We start from the raw sequence: 9233 nt of genomic DNA on the forward strand, positions 1-9233 counted from the left end.
TCAGATTACGTTGCGCTAAAAATAGTTTATGATGATCAGAATAAGTAAAGAGAGAAATGTGTGAGTATGTTCAGTTTTGCTCAGCTGTTTGAAAATCAAATAACGTAAGGGGTTTATCAGCACAGTCATTCATAAATTTTTCTAAGGGGATGTTTCATAATATGACTCTGACAGATGGCACCTACGTAAGCATTTGTCTGATCACCTGCACCATCTCATGTCCATTCTGCATTCCGACGGACTTGAGCAATTCCAGCAGGACAATTCGACACCCCACATGCCCAGAATTGCTGCAGAGTCGCTCCAGGAACACTGTATTGAGTTTAAACACTTCTGCTGGCCAGCAAACTCTCCAGACATGAACATTATTGATAAAAATCTGGTATGCCTTGCAACGAGCTGTTCAGAAGAGATCTCCACCGCTTCATACTCTTACGTATTTATTTACAGCCCTGCACGGTTCATGGTCTCGATTCCCTCCACAACTACTTCAGACATTAGTCGAATCCATGCCGAGTTGGGTTGCGGCACATCTGCGTGCCCGCGGGGGCTCTGCACGATATTAGGCAGACATACCAGTTTCTTAGGATCTTCAGTGTATTTACCCCACTGTGAGACTTGATGGTCACATCATAGAAAAATGTCTGGGGTTGTGTACGGAATCATGATTGTATTCAGGAGTGCATCTCTCCGTTCGAAGAAAAGCGACGTTCACGAGCGTCTGTTCAAGGCTCCAAAAATATGAAAATCGCGCGTGGGGAGATCGGGACTGTATGAAGGATGTACAAGGGCTTCCCAGTGACACTTCTGCAGTGAGCCCACATTTTGCACAGATTGTTTCGACTAAGCTGCAGAAGTTTCGCTGAGAGGCTCTTACACATTCTCTATGCAGTCCCGATGTCTTACCATGCGAGTCCATATTCTTGCATCGCTGAAGAGACATTCGTCGACTTGCTTCGAACGAAGAGGTGCACACCTGGGTACAATTATGGTTCCGTAGGCAGCACAGACAGTTTTTCGTGAAGATACTGACTGTCTTGTCTCACAGTGGGAGAAATGTATTAATAGTTCTGGCTATTACTTTGAAATAATTAATAGTTTAGTTATTCTTCTCCGCCGGTCTCGTTTTTATTACACTGTCTCTTATAGTCAACCTGACGCGTTATACCGGTAATACACGGCGCGCGGCGCAGAAATTTCTCAGACCATATTCATTCAGTATTTGAGAATGAGAGCGCTTAGCGGCTTCCAGTAAACTTTACGCTTAAAATAAAAGTCTTTCGAATCGTTTCCTCGCCATGCAGTCACTACATACCTATTATACGAGTCATGATAGTAAATCGTCATATACAAATTAATGTTCCCTTATGTCTCCGAACCTTGCGCACAACTAGATAAAATCACTAATGCGACGAGCCAAGTGCTATTGAGAGTGAGGTTGTGAATATTGAATGTTCATTCCTTCCAAGTTCTTGTATGTTGTTTGTTAAAGTTATTTTGAAACTATGGTACTCTATGATTTTATTGGACTTTAACTTGATCTGGTGTCAGAAGGATTAGCCGGTGAAATCTTTCACCGTTTCCAGGGTACGCCCGATTGTGCCTGTCTTTAGGCTCACAATCTTCTAGGAGGCTCCTTCTTTGTACCCCAGTAGATGGCGACCGCAGAAGAATGGCTTACCACAAGGAAGTGTACTTTCTCCCATCCTTTATAATGTGTACTCTAATGACCAACCTATACTTCAAGATGCAAGACTGTTCGTATATGCTGATGACACAGCTGTGGTGGTCCAGGGGTCCAATATTGATGCAACATCTGGAAATCTCTCTAGAGCGCATGAGGAACTGGCTCAATACTATGACGCCAATCACCTCAAGCCAAACCCTGACAAAACCCAAGTACGTGCTTTCCACCTGCGCAATAGAGATGCTGGAGTTGAGCTCGACGTTACATGGCAAGGTAAGAAGCTAAAGCACTGTCCAACACCTAAATACCTTGGGGTTGTACTTGACAGAACGCTTTCCTTCAAGCAGCATTGCCAAAACACCAAGGCTAAAGTCTGCTCCAGGAAGTTCCATGCGGCTTTTCGCGGATGATGCTGTAGTATACAGAGAAGTTGCAGCATTAGAAAATTGTAGCGAAATGCAGGAAGATCTGCAGCGGATAGGCACTTGGTGCAGGGAGTGGCAACTGATCCTTAACATAGACAAATGTAATGTATTGCGAATACATAGAAAGAAGGATCCTTTATTGTATGATTATATGATAGCGGAACAAACACTGGTAGCAGTTACTTCTGTAAAATATCTGGGAGTAAGCGTGCGGAACGATTTGAAGTGGAATGATCATATAAAATTAATTGTTGGTAAGGCGGGTACCAGGTTGAGATTCATTGGGAGAGTCCTTAGAAAATGTAGTCCATTAACAAAGGAAGTGGCTTACAAACCACTCGTTCGACCTATACTTGAGTATTGCTCATCAGTGTGGGATCCGTACCAGATCGGGTTGACGGAGGAGATAGAGAAGATCCAAAGAAGAGCGGCGCGTTTCGTCACAGGGTTATTTGGTAAGCGTGATAGCGTTACGGAGATGTTTAACAAACTCAATTGGCAGACTCTGCAAGAGAGGCGCTCTGTATCGCGGTGTAGCTTGCTCGCCAGGTTTCGAGAGGATGCTTTTCTGGATGAGGTATCGAATGTATTGCTTCCCCCTACTTATACCTCCCGAGGAGATCACGAATGTAAAATTAGAGAGATTAGAGCGCGCACGGAGGCTTTCAGACAGTCGTTCTTCCCGCGAACCATACGCGACTGGAACAGGAAAGGGAGGTAATGACAGTGGCACATAAAGTGCCCTCCGCCACACACCGTTGGGTGGCTTGCGGAGTATAAATGTAGATGTAGAATAACATCATCCGCAGGCTGACAAACTATGAATGGGGAGCTCAACCATCAGTACTGAGAACATCAGCACTTGCTCTGTGTGTTTCTGCAGCAGACTATGCAGCGCCAGTATGGGAAGCATCTGCACATGCTAGACAGGTTGATGTAAGTGTAAATGAGACAATGCGAATTGTTACAGGCTGTCTCAGACCCACACCAACGGGTAATTTGTACCTACTTGCTGGAATTGCCCCATCCAAGATCAGAAGGCAGGTGGCAGCAGATGCTGAGAGAACAAAGAAAGAAACAGATTCTCGACACCCACTGAATGGGCACGTCACTCAGGCTCGGAGGCTTAAGTCTAGAAATAGCTTTATTGCAAGAACCAAGTTCCTCGACGGTTCACAGGAAGATAATTGAGTCCGTAAATGGGAGAATGAACAAATCGCACTGCAGATAATACCAAAGGAGCAAATGGCACCTGGAAACAAACTTCCTTATACGGTGTGGAGAACACCAAATAGGCTGAGGGCTGGTGTACCCAGATGCAAAACTAATCTGTGCAAGTGGGGACTGCTGACTAACGATGATGACGTTTTTTGCGGACGCGGAGAGGTACAAGACGAGGCACATCTGCTCATGTGCCGACTACTGCCGGAGCCCTGCAGTTTCAGTGACCTGCTACAAGCCATCGACAAACCCGTAGAGGTGGCTAACTATTGGAAAAATAAAATTTGATCTGGACACGGAAAAGTAAAGTATGATTATATCTCCATAGTCACAGAATCGAGCAACAGAAAATTCAGTGAGTCCCACTGAAAATACAGTGCTTAGGACCATCAATTAAATTCCATTGCTTAACTTTGCGTGCATACATCTGCAAAATGGTTCAGATGGCTCTAAGCACTATGGGATTTAACAGCTGAGGTCATCAGTCTCCTAGACTTAGAACTACTTAAACCTAACCAACCTAAGGACATTACACACATCCGTGTCCGAGGCAGGATTCGAACCTGCGACCGTTGCAGCATCGTGGTTCCGGACTGAAGAGCCTATAACCGCTCGGCCATAGCGGCCGGCCATATATCTGCAGTCTGAAGTTTTGAATATCAGAACGCGGGAAACTTACATATCAGAGCCCTGAAATTCTGGCAGATGTCACTGTGAGATGGACCTGTTCGCTGGTCTGGCCAAACCAATTCGACTCACAGGCACGACGATGCGTGATGGAATTGTCAAACGTCAGACGGCCGACTCAGGACGAATAAGTTCACCCTCGGGACGCACGATATGTCCAAGATCGTATGCAATTCCACTGTCGGTAGAGTTGGAAACCGCCACTGGCTCTTAGACCACCACAAGCCTCATGCACTAGGGAATGAAGGGAATGACCTGAAGTTCTCCAGCAGGGGAGGACCAGAAGACAAAGAAGCCAAAGAATCACAGCCACTTTCAAGTATACATTCAGTGGCAAAGCTATTGTTATCTTTTGATTGACAGGTCCTTATTGTTCTGCTGAGAGGATTAATACCCGCGGTGGATAATCCATCCTTCTGATTGACAGTTAATTAATTACTCAATCAAACTGATACAGTGGTAGGGGGCGCTCTGGGCTATTCGAATAACCGAAGCAGTTCGTGAGTACCGAAGGTGACATAAGTGAGCTATTTCTTGACAGTTTTTTAATCAATTTAATTAATTAGTGCATTAATTTTATATCGAACACTTTCTACCGACGTCCGCAGCCATCTCATGTGAAGCATAATGGCGCACGCGAGAGACACCTTCCTTCCAAAGCAAATGTCTGACTGCGAATCGGTCCAGAAATACTGCTGAAGTTAATAAATAATTAATTTCCAGTCACATAATCGTGATGTAGGGCATATAAGGCAGACACGGTAGCTATTTCACACACACACACAACTGACTCGAAATAGGCCTACATTTAAAAAAAAAAATATATCGTTGTATACAAAGAGAGAAAGAGGCAGAGAGCTGTAGTTTGCTTTGCAGATGACATAGGAACTCGCATGGGATATTTCATTCCACCAGGGGCTCTAAGCTGGCAGAGCCTTCTTGGCGCACTTTCCTTGCACTGCATTTCACAAACTGCTCCAGTAGTTATAAAATCTGGTGGGACTATCACATCTTGAAGATTTCGCAAATGTTGCTTCAGGAGATATATCACGGGAAATATTAATTAAATCGATAATATAGCATTTAAACAATATGCTTCACACAGTTTACCCAAAATAAAAGAAGATCCACACCGCACAGTAGTTTGCGTGCATAATCAACAGTGTTATGTTTTTGACGAGAAATTTCATTAGATAATCCAAACCTATTTTTATTTGACGTGGTCTTGCGGTAGCGTTCTGGTTCCCGCGCACGGGGTACCGGGTACGATTCCCGGCGGGGTCAGGGATTTTCCCTGCCTCGAGATGACTGGGTGTTGTTGTGTCGTCATCGTCGTCGTCATCATCATCATCATCATCATCATCATCATCATCATCATCATCATCATCATCATCATCATCATCAACCCCATTACGGTCGGAGGAAGGCAATGGCAAACCACCTCCGCTAGGACCGGGCCTAGTCGGCGGTGCGGGTCTCCCGCGTCGTCCCCTACTCTCCTCAGAGTATGGGACCTCATCGTCATCATGATTGTAAAAGGTGATGTATGAAATGCTAGTGGGAATTTCAAATTTCGCCGTGAATTTATACCGTCCCATTTATAAGAGTTCCCGACCACTATAGGTCTGCTAAGTGTATTTTCTTTTGTAAAGCGCTATGGAATTCCTAAGTTGACTGGTTCTCTCAGCTACACCAGGACGAAGAAGGAAGGAGGAAAGAGGCTACCGCACGGTAGGATAGTAACAACAACAAATATCGCTGCGATTTACTGAGAAACATGATCCATTCATGGCTAGATGACTGAAATCATATTCAAAACACCCTTACATCCCACATGCTCGCCTTCCGGACGCCCACATGATGACAGTACAGCGCCAACGGAGGAAACTACTACCGTAAAATCGACCCAGGACCGGAGCTGCAGAAGCGCGTGTCAGTCAGAGAGAGAGAGAGAGAGAGAGAGAGAGAGGCCGCCCCGGCCGTGGTGGGTCCCCACCCCAGGAGCAACTGAGTGGTAGAAGTTCGAATGCTACCAATACTCCCAGCCCAAACACTCATTGTATTAAGTCTTCTCAAATTTCCACGGAGTATACACGCGACACACGCGGTCATGAATGTGGCTCAGTGCAAACTGGATATTAGTTCACTAATCACTCATCCACTGGGAGCCCTGAGTCAAACTGTCATAAGCCGGATGCTCTCTCAGATTCTGTGTGCTGATGTACAAAGTATTGGCCAACCCCAGTCCAGAGCAAAGGTGTCTGCTGAGACATTGTTTCCGGCCCTGACTAGGGCTAAGCTTCCTACGGCCATTCCAGATTTTTATCACTGTGGCTATAATTAAATACTACGATTGCAGCCTCAATCTGACAATATTCGACAATGACTGAAGTACTGGAAATACTCCCTCCTAACTAATGTGGCTCTGTAGCCACTGAAAGTCTCGTAATTGGACTGTCTGCAGAAAAATACGGCGGACAGTGATTCCACACCACCATCAGCAGCAGTTTGACGGGTTTCACAAAAAACGATCAAGCTTTCCTCGACAATAACAGGACAGTGTAACTCAGTGTGGGGTGCGTACTGTAAGACCTTCGGTACACAAACCATCAGATTATTTGACTTGTCGCTCTAATGAAGTAGCCGAGTGTCAGCAATATGTATCGTGGTCTTATCGTGGCGTGTTTATCTTCTGCCGCTAGGTCAGGCGATAGAAATGCCACTTGCATGCTTAGTGTAGCAGATTGACGGTGACCAACTTTAAACAGAGCTTGATTAATTTTCACACACATTTATTAAAATAATAACAAGCATAAACATTACTTAACTTGATTCTGGATGCTATTTACAATTGACAATACGAAGTTCCTTTGGTCTTGTACCTTAATCTTATTCTCACATATCTCTGATACTTGACAAAGTGTCTATACGTTTATCTTCATGGGTATGTACAGGAATATGATAATCTTATTAGGTGCAGACTGAAACTTGACTATAGACTGGTACAGACTGGTGCAGACTAATGCAGATTGACTAATTGGAGGTCTGTACACTCGTTTTAATACCTCGCGCGTTCATGTATCACTGCGCGAGTGTGATCCGCGAGGAGAAAAGGTTCTACATTAGCAGCAATGTCATTGGCTGCGTTACATATTAATACACGGATCGGCGGAAGCAGAATTTGGTCTGTCTCTAAGGCAGCGCCATCTCGTGGTGCGGAGACGGACGAGCGTTGCGCCTGCGCTGTTGTGCTTAGCGGGGCGCGCTCTAGTGGGAAAGTTGTGTACGCACTGACTACGCAGAACTATGTACACAACACTCAGGAAATGTCTTTGGCGATAGTTTCTGTTTTCCATGACCTGCAGATCACTTTTGCAGGGTTTAAGTGTCAGTGCACCACTCAACGCACAGTGCACTACTCAGACGCGCGGGAAACGCTGTATTCCTATTGGCTAGCAGCCAATCAGATCATCTCCAGCACTTTTTTACTCTTGGTATTTCTAATGTCAGCCAATCAGATTATGACAACTAATTTAGACCAGAAATCTCGTAATTCCGAAACTAAAGAAAATTTAATGAAAACAAAATACGACTCCTTTCCACAAAATAAATCAGCAATAAATTTAATACTCTAAGAGTCTTCTGACTGCCTTTTACAAAATCTCTTCCGGACATAAGTCTCAAATTTCCATATTGCACGACAACTTTCTCATGCATACATTTTCATAGCTCTAACACAATATCACATTCTCACTTTAGATATGTGCTCCATTCACTCTCTCAGTCTCTCCAAAACACTCACACCACCAAAACACGAAGAAATAACGCTCAGCCGAAGTATTTTAATTACGTCGGAAATCTGTGGTAATGAAACTAAAGAAAATCCCAGCAAATTAGGTTATTTCAACCTATTGTCTTGGTAATAGTTTCAATTGATACTATAATTGAATGCAATCCATTACCGTCCCTAAGGCTGGTATTATACTATAATATTTCTTTGTCAAAGTTGATAAGTCAGATACTTATCAAAGAAATTTGATGGTGTAATAGAGAACTTGATCAAATCTCGCCTGTCGTCAAATAAATATGATCAAATCTAGGGCCTCGCCGTAGATTTGATCATAAAAGTCGTTCGTCTGCTGTTCACTGCAATGTGAAATGTAACAGCTTCGAGCGCTGGCGTCGCTACAGCTACTTGATGTCTCTGTAGTGTGTCTGTAAACGTGGCTTCAAAGCTGATCTGTTCTTCGACTTTTTTTTTTTTTTTTCTTAATAAACTTGCTTCGACTAGGGTGGGGGGTGAGCAAGCGGCACAGTGCATGCTATAATTGTGTGTTGATGGCCAGCTGAAACATGCTGTAGGCGACTTCATGTCCACAGTCACAGCTCTACATCTGGAAACATCCAGATACCTTTTCAGCAAGCCGGAATAGAGGATCCTATTTTGTCTATTTTTGAACTCTGGATGCCACAAGTTAAAAAGTGCTTCATCTGCTTCGTACTTTCTATTAATTTTGTAGTTGTGGAAAGACTAATTCCTTTAATTATATTATTCAAAACTAAAAGTAGTTCTTACTGCCCATATACAGTACTAAACATTCATTTACCTTCACATATTCCCCCTTCAGTGTTATATAAATTGCTTTACACGTTTCTGGAATTATTTTGGATTATGTGCAATGTGATATTCGAGTGCTGTGTTGTAAACTAGAGTAGCTCTCTCACGTATCAAGAAATCGCAGTGTCGTAGTTTGCCTGTCTTCTGCCCATATATCATTTCTCAAGAGAGTATCCTGTCTTGTAATATGAGAAGCTGGCCGCTGTGGCTGAGCGGCTCTAAGCGCTTCAGTCCGGAACCAAGCTGCTACCACGGTAGCAGGTTCGTATCTTGCCTCGGGCATGGGTGTGTGTGATATCCTTAGGTTAGTTAGGTTTAAGTAGTTCTAATTCTAGGGGACTGCTGACCTCAGATGTTAACTCCCATAGTGCTTAGAGCCATCTGAACCACTTTTGAATGTCGGAAGTCACTTTACTGAGCAAATACTAAAATACACTTTGATCCATTTTAATTTATATGTTAAGACTTGACCCCCTCCACTTGCAGCCCTTGTAACAAACTTTTCTGAATGCTTTTATTATCTCTTCGTTATACCTATGACTTAATCCAAGTATGTTTCCTTTTTTGCGCCGCTTATCTTCCAAATACACACAGA

The sequence above is a fragment of the Schistocerca serialis genome, chromosome 5 (assembly GCF_023864345.2).
Source record: "Schistocerca serialis cubense isolate TAMUIC-IGC-003099 chromosome 5, iqSchSeri2.2, whole genome shotgun sequence".
Taxonomy (NCBI): Eukaryota; Metazoa; Arthropoda; class Insecta; order Orthoptera; family Acrididae; genus Schistocerca; species Schistocerca serialis.